We start from the raw sequence: 23,212 nt of genomic DNA, 5'->3' as shown, positions 1-23,212 counted from the left end.
TTCAGCCGGACTCCTGGACTAGGAAGATACAAGATTGAAGACTTCGTCCCGTGTCCGGAAGGGACTTTCCTTGGCGTGGAAGGCTTGGCGATACGGATATATAGATCTCCTACCATTGTAACCGACTTTGTGTAACCCTAACCCTCTCCGGTGTCTATATAAACCAGAGGGTTTTAGTCCGTAGGACAACACATAGAACAACAATCATACCATAGGATAGCTCCTAGGGTTTAGCCTCTCCGATCTCGTGGTAGATCTACTCTTGTACTACCTAAGGGAGTCCTGGATTAGGGGGTGTTCGGATAGCCAAACTATACCTTCCGCCGGACTCCTGGACTATGAAGATACAAGATTGAAGACACCGTCTCGTGTCCGGAAGGGACTTTCCTTGGTGTGGAAGGCAAGCTTGGCGATACGGATGATCAGATCTCCTACCATTGTAACCTACTTTATGTAACCTAACCCTCTCCGGTGTCTATATAAACCGGAGGGTTTTAGTCCGTAGGACAACATACACATCAATAATCATACCATAGGCTAGCTTCTAGGGTTTAGCCTCTCTGATCTTGTGGTATATCAACTCCTGTAATACCAATATCATCAATATTAATCAAGCAGGACGTAGGGTTTTACCTCCATCGAGAGGGCCCGAACCTGGGTAAAACTTCGTGTCCCCTGCCTCCTGTTACCATCTGGCCTAGACGCACAGTTCGGAACCCCTACCCAAGATCCGCCGGTTTTGACACCGACATTGGTGCTTTCATTGAGAGTTCCTCTATGCCGTCACTGTCAGGCCCGATGGCTCCTACGATCATCAATGGTGATGCAGTCTAGGGTGAGACCTTCCCCCCGGACAGATCTTCGTCTTTGGCGGCTTCGCACTGCGGGTCGATTCACTTGGCCATCTAGAGCAGATTGAAAGCTACGCCCCTGGCCGTCAGGTCAGATTCGGAAGTTTAAACTACACGGCCGACATCCGCGGGGACTTGATCTTCGATGGATTCGAACCACTGCTGAGTGCGCTGCACTGTCACGACGAGCATGATCTAGCTCTGCCACCGAACAGTGCCCTGGAGGACGCACCCACATCGGCTCCGACCCCTAGTTCGGAGCCAACCACGCCGATCGAGGACGGGCGGTTGGACGCCACCTCAGCGACTGCGACCCCGACGGCGGTTGAGCCGAACACCAGCCCCGTACTCTGCAAGACTCATGACTCCATGGAGCCGGATTCTTCTCCGGACTCTGAACCCTCCGCGCCCCTGCCGAGCGAATCTAATTGGGCACCGATCACGGAGTTCACGGCCGCGGACGTCTTTCAACACTCGCCTTTCGTCCATATCTTGAAATCACTGTAGTCTCTCTCTTTGTCAGGAGAGTCCTGGCTGGACTACGGTCAGCAAGGTTGGGGTACAGACGATGAAGAAATTCAAAGCCCACCCACCACCCACTTGGTATCCACTGTCGACGATTTAACCAACATGCTCGACTTCGACTCCGAAGACATCGACGGCATGGACGCCGATGAAGGAGATGATGAAGAACCAGCGCCTACCAGGCCCTGGAAAGCCACCTCGTCATATGACATATAGATGGTGGACACCCCAAAAGAAGGAGATGGCGATGGAATAGTGGAGGGTGACCCCTCCAAGAAACAGCAAAAGCGTCGGCGTTAGCGGCACCGCTCAAAATCCCACCAACACAAAAACGGCGATTCCAGCATGGGAGATAATGATACCCCGGAAAGCGCCGACGAACATCCCCCCGAGCAAAATTTAGCACAGGAGGATGGAGAAACCAGCCCTCATGAGAGAGTGGTTGATAGAGAGGTTGAGGACGATAATTATATGCCTCCCTCTGAAGACGAGGCAAGCCTCGACGACGACAAATTCGTCGTGCCAGAGGATCCCGCCGAACAAGAGCGTTTTCAACACAGGCTTATGGCCACGACAAGAAGCCTCAAGAAAAAATAGCAACAACTTAAAGCTGATCAAGATCTGCTAGTCGACAGATGGACTGAAGTCCTTGCGGCCGAATGGCATATACTCGAACGCCCCTCCAAGAGCTACCCAAAGCGCAGGGTGCTACCCCGATTAGAGGAGGAAGCACTCGACGCGGCCGACAGGCCACCTCGTGGCCGCGACAGAGAGGCCTCATGGCCCTCCACCCAAGCCGTACCCCGTACCAAGGCACGGGAATATGCACCGGACTTATGTAATGTTGGAGGAAAAGGCAAGGCAAACAAGATCGATCTACGGATCGCGTGGGCGCCGCACGGCTTGAGACGGTAACCATCACGCCGGTCACAAATTCGGCAGGGCCGAACACAGTAGACAAAGCTCATTGGAGCTACGTCATGATATAGCCCGGTATAGAGGGGCCGCACACCCATTGTGCTTCACAGATGAAATAATGGATCATCAAATCCCTGAGGGTTTCAAACCCGTAAACATCGAATCATATGATGGCTCAACAGATCCCGCGGTATGGATCGAGGATTATCTCCTTCATATCCACATGGCCCGCGAGGATGATTTCCACGCCATCAAATACCTCCCACTCAAGCTTAAATGACCAGCCCGACAGTGTCTTAACAGCCTGCCAACAGGGCCAATCAGCTGTTGGGAGGACCTGGAAGCCGCGTTCCTTGACAATTTCCAGGGCACTTATGTGCGACCGCCAGACGCTGACGACCTAAGTCACGTAATTCAGCAGCCAGACGAATCGGCGAGGCAATTCTGGACACGGTTCCTAACAAAGAAAAATCAAATAATCGACTGTCCGGACGCAGAGGCCCTAGCAGCCTTCAAACATAATATCCGGGATGAGTGGGTTTCCCGTCACCTCGGACAGGAAAAGCCGAAATCTATGGCAGCACTCACGGCACTCATGACCCGCTTTTGAGCGGGAGAAGACAGCTGGCTTGCTCGTAGCAACAACATGACCAAGAACCCTGGTCGTTCGGACACCAGGGATATTGGTGGCAGGTCGCGTCGCAACCAGCAGAAGCTCCGCATTAATGACGACAATGCTAAGGATATGGCAGTTAATGCCGGATTCAGAGGCTCTAAATCTGGTCAGCGGAAAAAGTCATTCAAAAGGAATCCTAGGGGCCCATCCAACTTGTACCAAATACTCGACCGCTTGTGCCAAATACATGGCACCCCCGAAAAGTCGGCCAATCACACCAACAGGGACTGTTGGGTGTTCAAGCAGGCAGGCAGATTAAACGCCGACAATGAAGACAAGGGGTTGCATAGCGATGACGACGAGGAGCCCCGGCCGCCGAACAACAACGGACAGAAGGGTTTTCCCCCACAAGTGCGGACGATGAACATGATATACGCCACCCACGTCCCAAAAAGGGAGCGGTAGAGCCAGTCGCCCCAAAGTTCAACCCATGGTCCTCCTGTCGGATCACCTTTGATCGAAGAGACCATCCCACTAGCATCTGTCATGGCGGATTCGCTGCATTGGTTCTCGACCCAATTATTGACAGATTTCATCTCACTAGAGTCCTTATGGACGGCAGCAGTAGCCTGAACCTGCTTTACCAGGATATAGTGCAGAAAATGGGCATAGATCCATCGAGGATTAATCCCACCAAAACGACCTTTAAAGGCGTAATACCATGTGTAGAGGCCAGCTGCACAGGCTCAGTCACACTTGAAGTGGTCTTCGGATCTCCGGATAATTTCCGAAGCGAGGATTTAATCTACGACATAGTCCCGTTCCGCAGTGGTTATCATGCACTGCTCGGGCGAACCACACGGCGGCCCTTGCAGCGGAAGTACAAAGCAGCCTCTCCAGGCAGCGGAAGTACAAAGCAACCTCTCCAGGCAGCGGAAGTACAAAGCAGCCTCTCCAGGCAGTTCTCCAGTCCGACCATTAAATGACCGGACACCGTCAAGCGTGCCCAGAGTAACCTACAACAAGGACGCCTGGCACGTTCCGAGCAGGCGTAGCAATGCGGCCCCAACCCCAACCCTCGCAAAAAGGCGACGCCCACAACTACGCTCTAGAAATACCATGGGCATAGGGGAGGGGCACCATCACGGCACGCCCACAACACGACTTAAACCGCACCAAGAGCTACCGATTTTTTTACTTTTCTCTTACTTTCAAGACTCTACTCTTCAGAAGGACTGTTCGGCAGTTCAATTGCCGCACAAATGATGCAAGAACCAGGGAAGCAGACAAGCCATGGCGCATTATGGAAATCCCAGGTGGTCTCTATCACGAGCAGTATTCCTGTTCCGCATAGTATTCCGCAGCTTGCCCCTGGAGCAGACATGTTAAATAGTCCAACTTTTCATTTATCGCATTACTTGTACCGTTCCGCTTTGATCGCAGCTATTTTCAATAAACAATGCATAGCTTTGGTCTATTTTCGCATTATCTTTTTATAAATAAATGTTCCTTAACGACATGTTGCATCCGTAAAACCTGGTACGGCCAAAATACGCCAGGGGCTTTTAACACCCCTCAATATGGTATGATAAGTCCGCACACTCTCACAAGTGCGGCACCCCGAACTTATAGCATTATATGCATCGGCTCCGAATCATGTCTTGGGTCAATAGTTGGGCTTGCCCGGCTCCTATGTTTTGGTGCCTTACATTCCGCTATATCAGCTATGGTAGCACTAGGAGAACCACTGCGATTGTTCCCCAGTTGAGCTGGGCAGAAAGCTAAAACTGACTGTCATGATGAAGCGAGAGCTGGTCGCTGCTCGAGAGGTTTTTTTGAGTCCCTAAAGACTGATGCCGCTTCGGTCGAGGAGTCGGCTCTGTCCGGCCAAGGCGTGGATAGCGCCCTGAAATCGGTCTTCCGAATACTAGGGGCTTCGCCGAAATTTAAACTTATAGAATTCTATGGCTAAGTGAGAGTGTTCACGCGTTATAGTCCGATTGCCTCGTTCGCTCGGCTGAGCGCCTCCCTCGAAGGACCCAAACATGGGAAAAAGATGCTCAGGTTTATCCCCGAACACCCCAGCACTAGCGGCATGGGGGCAGAAGCCGACGACTCGCCATCTCTCAGAATTGATAAACAGCCGCGCAGAAGGTAATATTTTAAATTCAAACAGCATTGCTAAGTGCATATGAACAAGTTTCCAGCGCACAGGAAAAAAACCAGCGAGTTTTTACTCAAAAATTACATCCCTAGTACATTCATCCGCCACAAGGCGGGCACCCTTCAGAACATCCTTAAAATAATTTTCGGGCCTGCGATGCTCTTTCCCCGCCGGTGGCCGTCCTTCACAAGCTTCTCCGCATCCAGCTTGCCGCAGTGCACCTTAGCACGGGCAAAAGCCCTACGGGCACCTTCGATGCAGACGGAGCGCTTGATAACCTCAAGCCTTGGACAGGCCTCCACCAGCCGCTGCACTAGCCCGAAATAGCTCCCAGGCAGGGCCTCTCCAGGCCACAGCCGAACTAGGAGGCCCTTCATGGCTTGTTCGGACGCCTTGTGGAGCTCGACCAGTTGCTTCAGCTGGTCGCTCAGGGACACGGGGTGTTCGGCCTCAGCATACTGAGACCAGAACACCTTCTCCGTCGAGCTGCCCTCCTCGGCTCGATAGACTGCGGCGGCATCGGATACACTCCGGGGAAGATTTGCAAATGCCCCTGGAGAGCTCCGGATTCGGGTAAGTATCAAGTAACTCACGTTTATATGTTTACTTTGCATAAAAAATGCCTTACCCGCCGCTATCTTCTTCACCTCATCCAACTCCTAGAGGGTCTTCTGGGACTCGGTCTTGGCAGACTTGGCATTTTCTATAGCTACCACGAGCTCAGATGCTCGCGTCTTCGAGTCAAGCTCCAAACTCTCATGTTTCTTCATGAGAACCTGGAGCTCTTGCCGCACCTTGCCAACCTCAACCTCATACCTCTCCCGCTCGGTGCGCTCCACGGCCACACTCTTCTCGGCCTCGAGCAGCGCTTGGTTAAGGGTTGCCACCTCAAACGTGGCCCCTACAATAGCCATGTCAATCCTGTCATTTTTTGCAATTGCACCTTTTTTATATACATATTCAAACAGGGTATTTCTCGAGGCTCGAGCTGCTTCTTGGCACGCCCGAGCTCTTGCTCGGACTTCTCGAGGCTCTGCTTCAGCACGTCCACTTCCGCAGTCAGTGCGGCGGACGCTAGCAGAGAAGCCTGCATAAGCATATTGACTCCTTTCGTTAGACTCCTGCGAATTCTTTGGTCCTCTATTCGGCTTTTCTTCCCGAACACCCAACAGAGCATCAGGGGCTACTGTCTATGCGGTAACATTATTTAAACATTCTTTACTTACCTCAAAGCCTATTAAAAGGCTAGTGCAAGCTTCAGTCAGTCCGCTCTTGGCGGACTAAACCTTCTGGACCACCGCACTCATAATAGCGCGGTGTCCCTCGTCGATGGAGGCACCTTTGAGCACCTCCAACGGATTGTCCGGCGCCCCCGGTTGGACGGGGGTCACCGGCACGGTGGGCTTGTTCTTCTTGGAAGGAGGTCGCCCGCCGGACTCTGGAACCTTTGAGGGTTCCGGAGCGGCGTCCGGCCTTGGGCCGGACTTGGAGCCCTGGGGGGTTTCATCCCCTTTACTCCTGGAGTCCGGGAGGTTGCCTTGCGGCGCCTCCAGGACCACCTCCTCCCGGCTTGGAACCTGTTCGGACAACACTTTGGTGTCGTCTGTAGGGTGGGGGGATGAAGCCGTCGGAAGCGAGTTCACATCTGACGGGTCCAGTGAGCCGCTCGACGATGCGTCGAGCCGGTCTTTGGGTGGGCTGCATAAACATATTCGACATAAGGGAAAGCTGTGCAAAAAACGAATACTATGAATTACTCCGGTATCCGGATACTTACGATTTCGCCAGGGGCTTGGCCCTGGGCTGCCACTCCTCTTCGTCGTCGGCGGCGTAGGTGGAGCAGTCCGAAGGACGGGTTTTCCCCTTCTTGGACCCTCCGGCCTCCTCAGAGAGGGCGGCCTTCCTTTTCTTCTCTCCTCCAGCTGGAGGGGGAGAGGTCTCTCCTTCTTCCTCCTCGTCTTCACGAGAGGAAGGCACTTCAGGACCGTCGGATGACGAATCCGACACGTCCTGGCGCCGGGCACTCTTTCGACTCCCCGTGGCCCTTTTCATGGCCGTCTTCTCCGGCACCACATAGTGCGCCGGGACCAGCAGCTTCGCCAAGCGAGTGTCCGTTGGGCCTTCGGGCAGAGGAGCCGGACAGTTGATCTGTCCGGACGTCAACACCCAATCCTATCAAAGATAAGGGAACTCAGATCCCACATAGAGTCAAACTATGAAAAACTGATACCATGTAAAAGGACAAAAACAGCTTACCGCATGAGCGTGATGCTAAGTACTGAATCCGCGATCCTGGGCAGCGGATGCGGGAGCCTTGGCACCCTTGAAAAGCATCCTCCAAGCATCTTCGTACGTCGTGTCGAAGAGCGTGTTTAGAGTTTGATGCTGCGCCGGGTCGAACTCCCAAAGGTTGAAGGCCTGTCGTTGACACGGGAGGATCAGGCGGATGAGCATAACCTGGACTACGTTGACAAGCTTGAGCTTCTTGTCCACCAGGGTTTGGATGCATGTTTGGAGTCCGGTCAGCTCTCCTTTTTTACCCCAAGACAGGCCTGTCTCCTTCCAGGAGGTGAGCCGTGTAGGGGGGCCGGATCGGAACTCAGGGGGTGCGACCTATCCGGCGTCGCGCAGCTCGGTGACATAAAACCACCATGATTGCCACCCCTTGAGGGTCTCCACAAAGGAACCCTCGAGCCACAGAACGTTGGCCATCTTGTCAACCATGGCACCGCCACACTCCGCCTGGCTTCCGCGCATGACCTTCGGCTTGACATTGAAAGTCTTTAGCCATAGGCCGAAATGGGGGCGGATGTGGAGGAAAGCCTCGCACACAACGATAAATGCTGAGATGTTGAGGACGAAGTTCGGGGCCAGATCGTGGAAATCCAGGCCGTAGTAGAACATGAGCCCCCGGACAAATGGATGCAGAGGGAAGCCCAGTCCGCGCAGGAAATGGGGGAGAAATACCACCCTCTCATGTGGCCTAGGAGTGGGGATGAGCTGCCCCTTTTCGGGGAGCCGGTACGCGATGTCGCTGGCCAGATATCCGGCCTTCCTCAGCTTTTTTATGTGTCCCTCCGTGATGGAGGAGACCATCCACTTGCCTCCCGCTCCGTACATGACTGGAGAAAGTTGAGGTGGTAGTGCGGACTTGGGCGCTAAAGCTCGAGTGTGCAAGAATGGATAGGCAGAGGAGGAAGAAGGCATGGGTGAAAAGGTGGATCCTTATCCCCTTATATGGGTGGACGCGATTATGTGTCCTCACCAGCCTGGTAAAACTTGCTTATCTCCAAGCGCCGTAATCAAAGGCGCGGTTGGGTTACCCACGCCCGTATTGATGAGAATGCTGAAATGAGGGGACACGATCTCCGCTTCAACAAGACGTGCCAAGGAAACCGCCTCGCACAACACGCCGAGGTGGGATAATTAAATGGATAAAGGCTTGGCCGTGGCGTGTCGCACCATGGAATACGTCAGCAGATTAGATTTGTGTTAATATTATTATTGTCTCTATGGCAATATGTGGAAACTTATTTTGCAGAGCCGGACACTATCTTTGTGTTCAAGATCTTCTATGAATTACTTGGAGGAGGAACCCGCCTTGCAATGACGAAGACAATTTGCGCGCCGGACCCATCGTCATTGAAGCCTGGTTCAGGGGCTACTGAGGGAGTCCTGGATTAGGGGGTGTTCGGATAGCCGAACTATACCTTCCGCCGAACTCATGGACTATGAAGATACAAGATTGAAGACTTTGTCCCGTGCCCGAACGGGACTTTCCTTGGCGTTGAAGGCAAGCTTGGCGATACGGATGATCAGATCTCCTACCATTGTAACCGACTTTATGTAACCCTAACCCTCTCCGGTGTCTATATAAACCGGAGGGTTTTAGTCCATAGGACAACATACACATCAACAATCATACCATAGGCTAGCTTCTAGGTTTTAGCCTCTCTGATCTCGTGGTAGATCAACCTTGTAATACCCATATCATCAGTATTAATCAAGCAGGACATAGGGTTTTACCTCCATCGAGAGGGCCCGAACCTGGGTAAAACTTCGTGTCCCCTGCCTCCTGTTACCATCCGGCCTAGACGCACAGTTCGGGACCCCCTACCCGAGATCCGCCGGTTTTGACACCAACACTACCCATATCATCAATATTAATCAAGCAGGACGTAGGGTTTTACCTCCATCAAGAGGGACCGAACCTGGGTAAAACTTCGTGTCCCTTGTCTCCTGTTACCATCCGGCCTAGACGCACTGTTCGGGACCCCCTACCCGAGATCCGCCGGTTTTGACACCGACATTGGTGCTTTCATTAAGAGTTCCCCTATGTCGTCGCCGTCAGGCTTGATAGTTCCTATGATCATCAATAGCGATGCAGTCCAGGGTGAGACCTTCCTCCTCGGACAGATCTTCGTCTTCGACAGCTTCGCACTGCAGCCCAATTCACTTGGCCATCTGGAGCAGATCGAAAGCTATGCCCCTGGCCGTCAGGTCAGATTTGGAAGTTTAAACTACAAAGCTGACATCCGCGGGGACTTGATCTTCGATGGATTCGAGCCACTGCCGAGCGCGCCACACTATCACGACGAGCATGATCTAGCTCTGCCGCCGAACAGTGCCCTAGAGGCCGCACCCGCATCGTCTCCGACCCCTAATTCGGAGCCAACTGCGCCAATCGAGGATGGGTGGTTGGACGCCGCCTCGGGGGCTGCGATCCCAATGGCGATCAAGCCGAAACCTGCCCCACACTCCACGAGACACGTGACTCCAAGGAGCCGGACTCCTCTCCGGACTCCGAACCCTCCGCGCCCCTGCCGATCGAATCTGATCGGGCGCCGATCATGGAGTTTACTGCCGCGGACATCTTTCATCACTCGCCTTTCGGCGATATTCTGAAGACACTAAAGTCTCTCTCTTTATCAAGAGAGCCCTGGCCGGACTACGGTCAGCAAGGTTGGGATACGGACGATGAAGAAATTCAAAGCCGACATGCTCGACTTCGAATCCGAAGACATCGACGGTATGGACGCCGATGAAGGAGATGATGAAGAACCAGCGCCTGTTGGGACCTGGAAAGCCACCTCGTCATATGACGTATACATGGTGGACGCACCAAAAGATGACGACGAGGAGCGGAAGGACACACCGAAGGCTTGTTCCCTCGAGAAGCAGTCAAAGCGGCGACGCAAGCGCCGCCCCAAATCCCGCCTCTACAGAAATAACGATCACACAGACCCAGCGCTGGAGTAGGGCGAACCGCTGCCGGATAACGGCAATCCGGATAATCAAACCGAACAAACAAATTCTATCAAGGATAATGGTCCGGACGACGTAACGTCGGACAGGCACCCGGAGCAGCAGAACGCCCGTAAAAGGCTTGTTGCCACCGCGAGGAGTCTTAAAAAGCAGAAGCAAAGGCTCAAGGCTGCACAAGACACACTCCAAATCAGATGGAGTAAAATACTCAACACAGCAGCGAGGTACGGCGACAATCGCCCCTCCAAGAGCTACCCAAAGCGGAAGCTGCTACCTGAATTCGATGAGGAGGCCTCAGACCCCCCACAACCAAATATCAAAGCAGCCACCTGGCCGGATAGACGACCCCTCTACCAACACAGAGCGGCATACAACGCCACTCACAATACAACACGCGACCCATGCGAGGGCTCGCACCCAAAGGATGGCGCAACAAGATCCATCTATAAACCACGCAAGCGCGCCCCAGCATACAATGCAACACAACATACATCCAAACAACACGGTACACCCAGGTACAGGGGTTCCGCACATCCCCTATGTTTCATCGATGAGGTGCTGGACCATGAATTTCCGGAGGGATTCAAACTCGTAAACATAGAGACATACGACGGAACAACAGACCCTGGGGTCTGGATTGAGGACTACATCCTTCATATCCATATGGCTCGAGGAGATGATTTCTACGCCATCAAGTACTTACCCCTCAAGCTCAAAGGGCCAGCTCGTCACTGGCTTAAAGGCCTCCTCGAAAGCTCCATTGGAAGTTTGGAAGAGCTCGAAGACGCCTTTCGGGCAAATTTTCAAGGGACTTATGTCCGACCCCCTGATGCGGACGATTTGAGTCATATAACTCAACAGCCCGGAGAGTTAGCCCAAAAGCTTTGGAATAGGTTTCTTACTAAAAAGAATCATATTGTCGACTGTCCGGACGCCGAAGCCTTGGCAGCTTTTAAGCATAGCATCCATGACGAATGGCTCGCCAGACACCTCGGCCAAAATAAGCCGAGAACGATGGCCGCATTAACAAACCTCATGACCCGCTTTTGCGCGGGTGAGGACAGCTGGCTAGCCAGATGCAGCACTAGTGACCCCAGTACATCTGAAGGTAGAGATGGAAACGGGAAATCACGGTGCAACAACAATAACAAACGCCGGAATAAAGAAGACAGCACGAAGGACATGATAGTAAATGCCGAATTCAAAAGCTCTCGGCCAGGTCAGCAAAAGCCGCCCTGTATCGGCACCAGGTATGAACTGTTCAGCCTCAACAAAATTCTGGACCAAGTATGTCAGATCCATAGTACCCCTGGTAAACCTGATAATCATACCCACAGAGAATGTTGGGTCTTCAAGTAGTCCGGCAAGCTCAACACCGTACACAAGGGGGAGGATACACCAAGTGCAGACGAGGACAAGCCTCCGAAGCAAGACACTGGGGAACAAAAGAAATTTCCACCAGAAGTCAAAACAGTAAACGTGTTACACGTGATCAAGGTAAAAAACAACACGACACTCCCAGGAAAATATACCCAAGTGCCTATCACCGCGAAGTCCTGCCACTGGTCGTCTCAACCGATCTCTTTCGACCATCGCGATTACTCAGCAAGTATCCGACACGCAGGATGGGCTGCCCTGGTATTAGACCCAGTAATTGCGGATATCACTTCACACGAGTCTTGATGGACGGTGGCAGCAATCTAAACCTAATTTATCAGGATACAATCCGCGGGATGGGGTTAGACCCAACAAAAATTCGCCATAGCAATACTACCATTAAAGGAGTAACGCCAGGCCCAGGGGCTCGTTGTACGGGCTCCCTCCTACAACAAGTTATATTCGGCTCCCCCGATTACTTCCATCGCGAGCATTTAACCTTCCACATCGCTCCGTTCCAAAGTGGCTATCAAGCATTGCTCGGACGCGAAGCTTTCGCTCGCTTTAATGCAATACCACACTACGCCTCCCTCACACTCAAGATGCCCGGTCCACATGGCATCATTTCAGTGAACGGAAATATCAAGCGATTTCTGCGCGTCGAAGAGAGTGCGGCTGCCCTGGCAGCCGCACACTAAAGGCGCCCGGACCAGCGAAAGCATCCAATAGGTCGTCAAGACCTCAGACACAACTAATCAAGTCCGGCGCCGCTATTTATACCGAATAAGTGGTCACACCCTTATTTGTCAATACAAGGGGCTCAACACGCGCAGACAAGTGGCAAGTTTTTCTCATCTTGAATTATACATGGTTTCTTTAAAAACTATCTTTTTGCACGACAACTTTTTCACCTAAATTCCTCTCTTTTACAGACGATCATCGTGCTACACCCGTCCAGGATACGGCACAACGGAGACACAGGTGCAGACGTGCAGCAGGGACCCGCTCCAAGGATTCTTTTTAGATTAAGACCCTGCGTAACCCTTTTTTACTATCGCTTGTTGATACATATCCACCGTTGAGAAGGATGTTGACGTCTTGGCATGTGGCCACGCCAGAACAATGCACGTACCTGGACACAAGGGGCTTCTTACAAAGTCCATTATTTAGGCCCAGTTTATACCACAAAGACCGAATACCTTAGGGAGTGTTCGGCGTCGCGAGTTTGGCCTTATATGCATCATCTCCGAATCATTGTCTTTGGTAAAATGTTGGGTTTGCCCGGCTCCTGTGTTTTGGTGCCTTACGTTCTGCTTTACCGGCTAAGGTAACACCAGGAGAACTACTGCGATTGTGCCCTGGTTCATCCGGATGAGCACCTCAGTAGAGAAAGCCGAAAACTGACTGTCATGATATAGCGTGAGACTGGTCAACCACTCAATGACCTGTTGGAATGATAGAATTCCTCCGCCTTAACGAAGGGCCATTTTCCGGCTAGGCATGTACGCACCCCGGGATCGGGAGAGTGCGGAGCCACCAGGGGCTATCTAGTAGCCCCACTGTAAACCTCCTATGGCTAAGTGAAAGTGCTAAAGCATTATAGTCTGGTTGCCTCGCTCGCTCCGCTATCACCTCCTTAATAGGACCAAGACATTGGGTTAAGTGTGAATGCGTGTTTTTTGCGAGCACCTCCGCATTATATGCGTGGGGGTTGAAGCCGACGGCTGCAATCTTTCAGGTTATACACATGTATACATAAACGGCCGCCCAGGAGGCATCATATTACTTTCATGCAAAAGTATAAAAATAGCATTATAAAAATTTATAAAAGCATTTCGCTTACAATGAGATTACATATCACTCAAACATAATATTTTTTGAGCACTGAGTCTCTATCAAACGAGCACCCTCAAGAACTTCTTCAAAGTAGTGCTCAGCAGCCATTCGACCTATGGCCGAATCCCGCGCTGCAACAGTGGTAGCATCCATCTCCGCCCAGTATGCTTTAACACGGGCAAAGGCCATCCGTGAGCCCTCTATGCACGCCGACCTCTTCATCGCATTAATGCGCGGCACCACATCAAGGAGCTGCTGCACCAAGCTGAAATAGTTGTTTGGTTTTGGCCTTTCCGGCCATAGCTGATCCACAACAGACCTCATGGCGAGTCCGGACAACCTATTCAGTTCGGCCCATTCGGCTAATTGGTCAGTCAATGAAAGCGGACGCTCGGGAGAATGGAATTGTGTCCAAAACAGCTGGTCCACTTCACGGACTGTCTGACCCTGGAAGTAGTTGGCCGCATCGGCAGCGCTCGCCGCCAAATCCATATACACATCCTTCGAACTCCACAACCGATCCAGAGAGGCATACCGTGGATCTCCGAACTTCCTCCGCAACATAAAGGATTTCCCAGCTACAATATCCCCGGCTTCCCGCAGCTCCTCCTTCTTCGCCCTCATAGCAGACTGGATGTCTTTTCTCGTCGCAGCAGCCTTCTCAAGGTCCGATGCCTTCGCTTGGTTTTCCTTTTCAAGAACCCAGCAATGGTCGGCGGCGGCTTTTAATTCTATGGCCATCTTTGCCATCTTATCTCGGCTCTCGCCATGCACGGCCTTCTCGGTTTTTAACTCTTTGGCCGCCTTCAAACAGCCACATTACTAAACCGCGCTTGTTCCTTGGCTCGGGCAAGTTCTGCCCGCAAGGCTTCAACAGTGGCAGCTCCATCTGCAGTCACAACATATTAAAGATACTAGCATCATGCTGCTCTTACTATGTGGCGTTTACCAGATAATGACACTTACCCTGTGCCTCGTCAAGCCTTTTGTTAACAAGCTCGATGTCGGCGTCTGCCGCATCCAACTGCCGTTTTAAATGGGCAAACTCGCTAGTCCGGCTAGCCACCGGAGCTTCCATCACCTGCACATAGAGGCAGTATGGCTATTACCTGGGAATATGATCCTCTGTTGGTCGTCATTTCCGACGCCAACCAGAGTCTCAGGGGCTACTATCTGCACAGGGCACACCTAGCATGTGTAGGACTATCATACATTATTTTACGTACCTCAAAGCCTGTCAGTAGACTCATAAAAGCTTCATGCAATCCACTTTCGACGGACGAGATTCTCTCCATCAGCGTATTCATCAGCACACGGTGTTCATCTGAGATGGCCGCTCGCCCCACCAACTCCCTCAGAACATCCGATCGCACACCAGACGATGCCGAACTCTTTTTTCTGCTCTCTTCGGGAGCCGGACACTGGGAGCTTCGGGGGTCAATGGGATTATCTTCTGGCCTCACCGGACCCGGAGAGGCCCTCCGCGATGACACTTCGGGGTCGCCCGCTTTTGGAGCGGAGGAGTCTGGAGGGGGCGTTTCGCTCTCCATCATCTCTGGAAGAAGATCCCCCGAAGACAAGCTCATTTGAGAGGGGCTAAGGCCCGAACTGCAAAGATATATGCGGTGGTTATTTTCTCAGAAGAAAAAGATGGCATACCTGTACTATTAAAGTATTTCGGGTCACTTACAACTCACTGGAGAATTGATCCCCCTGCGGACTTTGTGCAGCAAAAGCACCCCCAAGGTAGGACCCTATGTGGGAGACTTCTTATCCCGTTTGGAAGCTTCGGCGTCCGAATCCCTGGGCGCAGTCCTTTTCCTCCTCCGGTCGTCTTCCTTCATGGAGAAGCTCGCTCCCTCGGTTAGAATGGGCAGCGTTGGGGGCCCGCGTCCGCCCGTATTATCCTTTCCAGTATCTTCCTTCAAGGGCTCCGGGCAAGGTGCGACCTGGAGCATCTTTTCCAATACCGGATTGTCCAAACCCTCAGGGAGGGGGGCCGAACACCGAATTAACTTTGCCTTTGTTAGCCAGTCCTGGTCAAAAAGAGCAGAAATAACTTCGCAAAAAATGAGAGATAGTATGTTCGGCTGGAAGATTCCTTACCTGTTCGGCGGCACGGTTACTGCTCAGGCCCACATCCTCGGTGATTTCCAAACACTCTACCTGAGGTCCGAAGAATGACTTGTACGTCTCCTCGTGCGTCAGGCCGAGGAAATTTTGGATGACATGCGGTCCCTCGGGATTGAACTCCCACAAGCGAAGGGGCCGGCTTTTGCAAGGCTGGACTTGACGAACCAGAATAACTTGTATTATCGCAACCAAACTAAAATCTCCATTGAAGAGATCTCGAATGCGGCTTTGCAGTATAGGCACGTCCTTGGCTGGACCCTAGCTCAGACCTCTGTTGATCCATGACATCAGTTGTGTTGGAGGGCCCAAGCGGAAAACAGGGGCGGCCGCGCACTTGACACTTCTAGGAGCCGTGATGTAGAACCACTCCTGTTGCCACAATTCAGACACCTCTGGAATGGAACCTTTGGGCCATGGAGCTCCCATCATCTTGCATATTGAGGCACCTCCACACGCTGCATGTTGCTCCTCGATCATCTTCGGCTTTACTTCAAAGGTCTTGAGCCACAAGCCAAAGTGAGGGGTAACCCGGAGGAAGGCCTCCCACACGACAATAAATGTCATGATATGAAGAAAGGAGTCCAGAGCTAGATCATGGAAGTCTAGCCCTTAATAAAACATCAAACCCCTAACGAAAGGATCCATAGCAAGGCCTATACTCGGAGGAAGTGGGAGACGAACATGACGCTCTCGTTGGGTTTGGGGGAGGGGACAGCCTGCCCTCGGGCACGCAGCCGATGCACAACCTCGGCGGTCAGATATCTGGTCTCCCTTAACTTTTTGATGTCTTCTTCTGTGACGGAGGAAGGCACCCATCAGCCTTGAAGGCTAGATCCAGACATGATTGAAGGTTCGGAGCACCTCACCTGAACTTTGGGTGTTTGAGCTTGAGGTGGGGGAAGGATTTGATTGAGCACGAAAGGGAAAAAAATAAAAGCCTTGTCCCTTTATAAAGAGGGTGAATATCAAGCGTCCTCTCCATGGCCATTTGGACATGCCTATAGTCTAGGAGTCCTAGAAGCGGTTGGGTTACCCACACCCGTATTGATGAGAATCCCGGAATAAGGGGACACGATCTCTACTTTAACAGGACATGCCAAGGAAACCGCGTCGCATGACGCGCTGAGGTGGGATAATAAAACGATTCGAATAAAGGCTTGGCCGTGGTGCGATGTCGCACTACGGAATACGTCAGTAGATTAGATTTGTGTAAATATTATTCTCTCTATGGCCATATGTGGAAACTTATTTTGCAGAGACGGACACTATCTTTGTGTTCAACATCTTCTATGAAGTACTTGGAGGAGGAACCCGCCTTGCAATGTCGAAGACAATCTGCGCGCCGGACTTGTCGTCATTGAATCCTGGTTCAGGGGCTACTGAGGGAGTCCTGGATTAGGGGGTGTCCGGATGGCCGGACTATACCTTGAGCCAGACTCCTGGACTATGAAGAAACAAGATTGAAGACTTCGTCCCGTGTCCGGAAGGGACTTTCCTTGGCGTGGAAGGCAAGCTTGGCGATACGGATATATAGATCTCCTACCATTGTAACCGACTTTGTGTAACCCTAACCCTCTCCGGTGTCTATATAAATCGGAGGGTTTTAGTCCGTAGGACAACATATAGAACAACAATCATACCATAGGCTAGCTTCTAGGGTTTAGCCTCTCCGATCTCATGGTAGATCTACTCTTGTACTACCCATATCATCAATATTAATCAAGCAGGACGTAGGGTTTTACCTCCATCAAGAGGGCCCGAACCTGGGTAAAACTTCGTGTCCTTGTCTCCTGTTACCATCTGGCCTCGACGCACAGTTCGGGACCCCCTACCCGAGATCTGCCGGTTTTGACACCGACAACGGGAATCACAAACTTCAACACAAGTATTCTTTAAATTCACAACTACTCAACTAGCATGACATTAATATTATCACCTCCATATCTGAAAACAATTATCATGCTTCAAACTTTTCTTAGTATTCAACACACTCAAAAGAAAGTTCCACAAATATTGAATACCAAGCATATTATTATTAGGCAAATTACCATGCTATTAAGAGACTCTCAAATTAATTTATGTGAAGCATGAGAGATCAATAGTTTCTTTAAAATGAATCCACCACCGTGCTCTAAAAGATCTAAGTGAAGCACATAGAGCAAAATTATAACGCTCAAAAGATATAAGTGAAGCACATAGAGAAAAATTATCTAGCTCATAGGATATAAGTGAAGCACATAGAGTATTCTATCAAATTTTAATTCATGTATGGCTCTCTCAAAAGGTGTGTACAGCAAGGATGATTGTGGTATACTAGCAAACAAAGACACGAATAATACAAGACGCTCCAAGCAAAACACATATCATGTTGGTGAATAAAAATATAGCTCCAAGTAACTTACCGATGGAACTGGACGAAAAGAGGGGATGACTTCCGGGGCATCCCCAAGCTTTTGACTTTTTGGTGTCCTTGGATTATCTTGGGGGTGCCATGGGCATCCCCAAGCTTAGGCTTTTGCCACTCCTTGTTCCATGATCCATCAAAAGAATTCATCCAAAACTTGAAAACTTCACAACACAAAACTCAAAATAGAAAACTCGTGAGCTCCGTTAGCGAAAGAAAACAAAAGACCGCATCAAAGTAGTGTAATGAACTCATTATTTATTTATATTGGTATTAAACCTACTGTATTGCAACTTCTCTATGGATTATAAATTATTTTACTAGCCATAGATTCATCAAAATAAGCAAACAACACACGAAAAACAGAATCTGTCAAAAACAGAACAGTCTATAGTAATCTGTAGCTAGCGCAAGATCTGGAACCCCAAAAATTCTCAAATAAATTGCTGGACGTGAGGAATTTATCTATTAATCAGATTCAAAAATAATTAACTAAATATCACTCTTCAAGTAAAAATTACAGCAGTTCTCGTGAGCGCTAAAGTTTCTGTTTTTTACAGCAAGTTCAACAAGACTTTCCCCAAGTCTTCCCAACGGTTCTACTTGGCAAAAACACTAATTAAACACAAAAAACACAACCAAAACAGAGGATAAATAATTTATTTATTAAATAACAGCAAGGAAAAATATTGGGATGTCTCCCAACAAGCGCTTTTCCTTAAAGCCTTATAGCTAGGTATTGATAATTTTAATGATGCTCACATGAAAGACAAGAATTGAAGCACAAAAGGAGCATCATAAAGCATGTGACAAACACATCTAAGTCTAACATACTTCCTATGCATAGGCATCTTATAGGCAAACAAATTATCAAGGAAAGCAAAAACTAGCATATGCAAGGAAGAGGAAAGAAACAATAGCAATCTCAACATAACGAGAGGTAATTTAGTAACATGAAAATTTCTACCACCATATTTTCCTCTCTCATAGTACTTACATGTAGGATCATAAGCAAATTCAACAATATAGCTATCACATAAAATATTCTCAACATGATCGACATGCATGCAAAGTTGGCACTTTTCCTAAATAGTGGGATTAACATTAACTAAAGTCATGACCTTCCCAAACGCACTTTTATCAAAAACTTCATAAGATTGAACATTCTCTAAATATGTGGGATGTAAAGTTGACATTCTTCCAAACCCACTTTCAATATTATTGCAAACATTATAATCAATCTCATATTCATCATGGGGTTTAGATAAATTTTCAAGATCAAAAGAAGAATCACCCCAATCATGATCATTGCAACAAGTAGAGGACATAACAAAACTAGCATCCCCAAGCTTAGGGTTTTGCATATTATTAACACAATTGTCATTAATAGAATTTATAATAACATCATTGCAATCATGCATTTTATTCAAAGATCTATCGTGAATCACTTCATAACATACTTCATTGCAATTTTCAGATTCACGAATTTCAAGCAAAACTTCATAAAGATAATCTAGTGCACAAAACTCACTAGCAATTGGTTCAACATAACTGGATCTCCTAAAAATATTAGCAAGTGGATGAGGATCCATAAATCTTAGGTTCTCTGTTTAGTAATAAATAAATGACTATTCCAACCATACGAGCAAACAAAAAGCAAATGGGCTAGAAGAGGCAAATAGAGAGGGAGGATAGAGAGAGAGGGTGAATAAAACGGAATGGGTGAATTGGGGGGAGAGGAAAACGAGAGGAAAATGGCAAATAATGTAATGCAAGAGATAGGGATTGCGATGGGTACTTGGTATATTGACCTTTTGCGCAGACTCCCCGGCAACGGCGCCAGAAATCCTTCTTGCTACGCCTTGAGCTTGCGTTGGTTTTCCCCGAAGAGGAAGGGATGATGCAACAGAGTAGTGTAAGTATTTCCCTCAGTTTTTGAGAACCAAGGTATCAATCCAGTAGGAGCCCACGCTCAAGTCCCTCGTACCTGCACAAAACGATAGCTACTCGCAACCAACGCGATTAGGGGTTGTCAAGCTCTTCACGGTCCTTACGAGAGTGATATCTGATACATAGAATATTTTTGGTATTTTTGGTATAAAGATGCAAAGTAAAAAGTAAAGGCAAAGTAAATAGCAAAACAATATAAAAGTAATGGAGATTGATATGATGAGAATAGACCCGGGGGCCATAGGTTTCACTAGTGGCTTCTCTCAAGAGCATAAGTATTCTACGGTGGGTGAACAAATTACTGTTGAGCAATTGATAGAATTGAGCATAATTATGAGAATATCTAGGCATGATCATGTATATAGGCATCACGTCCGTGACAAGTAGACCGAAACGATTCTGCATCTACTACTATTACTCCACTCATCGACCGCTATCCAGCATGTTTCTAGAGGATTAAGTTAAAAACAGAGTAACGCCTTAAGCAAGATGACATGATGTAGAGAGATAAATTCATGCAATATGAAATAAACCCCATCTTGTTATCCTCGATGGCAACGACACAATACGTGCCTTGCTGCCCCTTCTGCCACTGGGTAAGGACACCGCAAGATCAAACCCAAAGCTAAGCACTTCTCCCATGGCAAGAACTACCAATCTAGTTGGCCAAACCAAACGGATAATTCGAAGAGACTTGCAAAGATAACCAATCATACATAAAAGAATTCAGAGAAGATTCAAATATTATTCATAGATAGACTTGATCATAAACCCACAATTCATCGGTCTCAACAAACACACCACAAAAAGAAGATTACATCGAATATATCTCCACAAGAGAGGGGGAGAACTTTGTATTGAGATTCAAAGAGAGAGAAGAAGCCATCTAGCTACTAACTATGGACCCGAAGGTCTGAGGTAAACTACTCACACTTCATCAGAAGGGCTATGATGATGGAGAAGCCCTCCGTGATGACGGCCCTCTTCTGGCGGAGCTCCGGAACAAGCCCCAAGATGGGATCTCGTGGATACAGAAAGTTGTGGTGGTGGAATTAGGTTTTTGGCTCCTGTTCTGATCGTTTGGGGGTACGTGTGTATATATAGGAGGAAGAAGTACGCCAGAGGAGCAACAAGGGGCCCATGAGGCAAGGGGCACGCCCCCACCCTCGTGACCGCCTCTTTCGTTCCTTGGAGCAGGGTCCAAGTCTCCTGGATCACGTTCGGTGAGAAAATTACGTTCCTCAAGATTTTATTCCGTTTGGACTCCGTTTGATATTCCGTTTCTTCGAAACACTGAAATAAGCAAAAAAACACAGTAATTCTAGGTCGGGCCTCCGGTTAACAGGTTAGTCCCAAAAATAATATAAAAGTAGAAAATAAAGCCCAATATAGTCCAAAATAGTAGATAATATAGCTTGGAGCAATCAAAAATTATAGATACGTTGGAGACGTATCAGTAAACATCGTGTTCCCCGTCTCCTGTTACCATCAACCTTAGACGCACAGTTCGGGACCCACTTCCCGAGATCCGCCAGTTTTGACACCGACAGTTAGTCCGAGGAAGGAACCGAAGGCATGCCAGATTCTGCCACCAGTGGACAGGCCGCATATGTTGCGCCGGGTGGTTGCTCCCCTGCCCATCGACGTGGATCAATATGGATCAAATATGGATGAGGCGGCCTTGGGCCTGAGCGGGGGCAAGTCCGTGTCTTCTCCATCCTCGTGCAGCTCACCGAGCATGACGACTGGGCTGGGCCACACAGCGCGGGTAGTTATGTTCGGCATCACGGCTGCCTCCCTGATTCCGAGCGCGTCTTTAACTCCATGGTAGTCAACGCCATGCTCCTTGCCTCCCGTGTGTTCGGCGGCCTCGATGGAAATCCCACCGATGGTCGGCGCCAAGGCAATGGTGGAGGCGATTGAGCCGGTGCAACTTGAGTCACGTTTTGAGGGTGAGGAGTTCCTGGAGAATCAGCTGCCAGCCGAGGATTGCACGGATGCATTCGAGGATATTAAGGAGGGAGGGGGTGGCAAGATGGCGATTCCTCTAGGCCATGCAGGAGGAAACGCTTCTCCGGTTCGGGCGTCCAGGACTGGATCAAGTGTGGCCGCATCCAAGGCATCGCACATAATGGAGAAAGCCATGAAACTCAAGGATAGCGAAGGCCTCCAAGGTATAATTTCCAAACCCACTACTCAATCCATGTCCTATTTTAAAGTTTTAGCGCTTGCTTCGCATGCCCACTTGTTGTGAGTGGCTAAGGATAGTAACATGATATTGGGGTTAGAGGAGAGAACCCCACTAGAGGTGCTAGAGGGCTTTAGAGCCCAGGAAGAGGCCCAGGCAGCTATTGCCGAGGCTAATGCACAATGTGATCTTGCGCGAACGGCCCTGGCTGAGAGCCGGGCGCATGAGGAGGCTGGGACTGTCAAGGAGCCGACAGTGCCAGCCGCCTGCGCGGGATGGCATCACGGGAGAGGGAGGGGCCGGGGCGGTGGCAGAGGCCGTGGTCGTGGCCACGAGAGATCCACCATCGTCAGGGCGAAACGACAAATGAAGGGGCGGGAGCCCAATCCCCCTCGGTGGCGCACTGAGGGGCCTGATATGGAACATCAGAGGGTTTGGGAAACTGGATAGGAGGCGGCAACTAATTGAGTACATTAGAGACCGGCACATTGATTTTGTTGGCCTGCAAGAAATGATCTATGCGTCCTTCTCCCAAGTGGAGTTGGCCTCGCTGGGCGGGACAATGGGGTTCTAGTGGGAATGGGTCCCGGCGTCGGGCCGGTCGGGAGGCATCCTCCTTGGTGTTAACTTGGAGACCTTTGAATTTCTATCATATACGAGGGGCGACTTTTTTCATAAGAGTGGAGATAAATCAACGAAATATTAACTTCAAGTGGGAGTTAATAGTGGTGTACGGTCCGGCGGACCATTCCAGGTCCCGGGATTTTTTGAGTGAACTACATGCCAAAGTGAGCCAATCTACGAATCCATTGGTCATTGCTGGAGACTTTAATCTTATCATGTCAAGAGAGGACAAGAGAAACCAGGTTATTAATGACCAGTATCTTGTGGATATGTTTAATAAATGGGTGGCAGATTTGGCGCTTATTGAGCTGTAGAGGGTTGGAGCTCGCTTCACCTCGTCAAACAACTAGGAAAATCCAAT

The sequence above is a fragment of the Triticum aestivum genome, chromosome 2A, assembly GCF_018294505.1.
Source record: "Triticum aestivum cultivar Chinese Spring chromosome 2A, IWGSC CS RefSeq v2.1, whole genome shotgun sequence".
In the NCBI taxonomy this organism is placed as follows: Eukaryota; Viridiplantae; Streptophyta; class Magnoliopsida; order Poales; family Poaceae; genus Triticum; species Triticum aestivum.
This window is presented reverse-complemented; position numbering follows the sequence as displayed.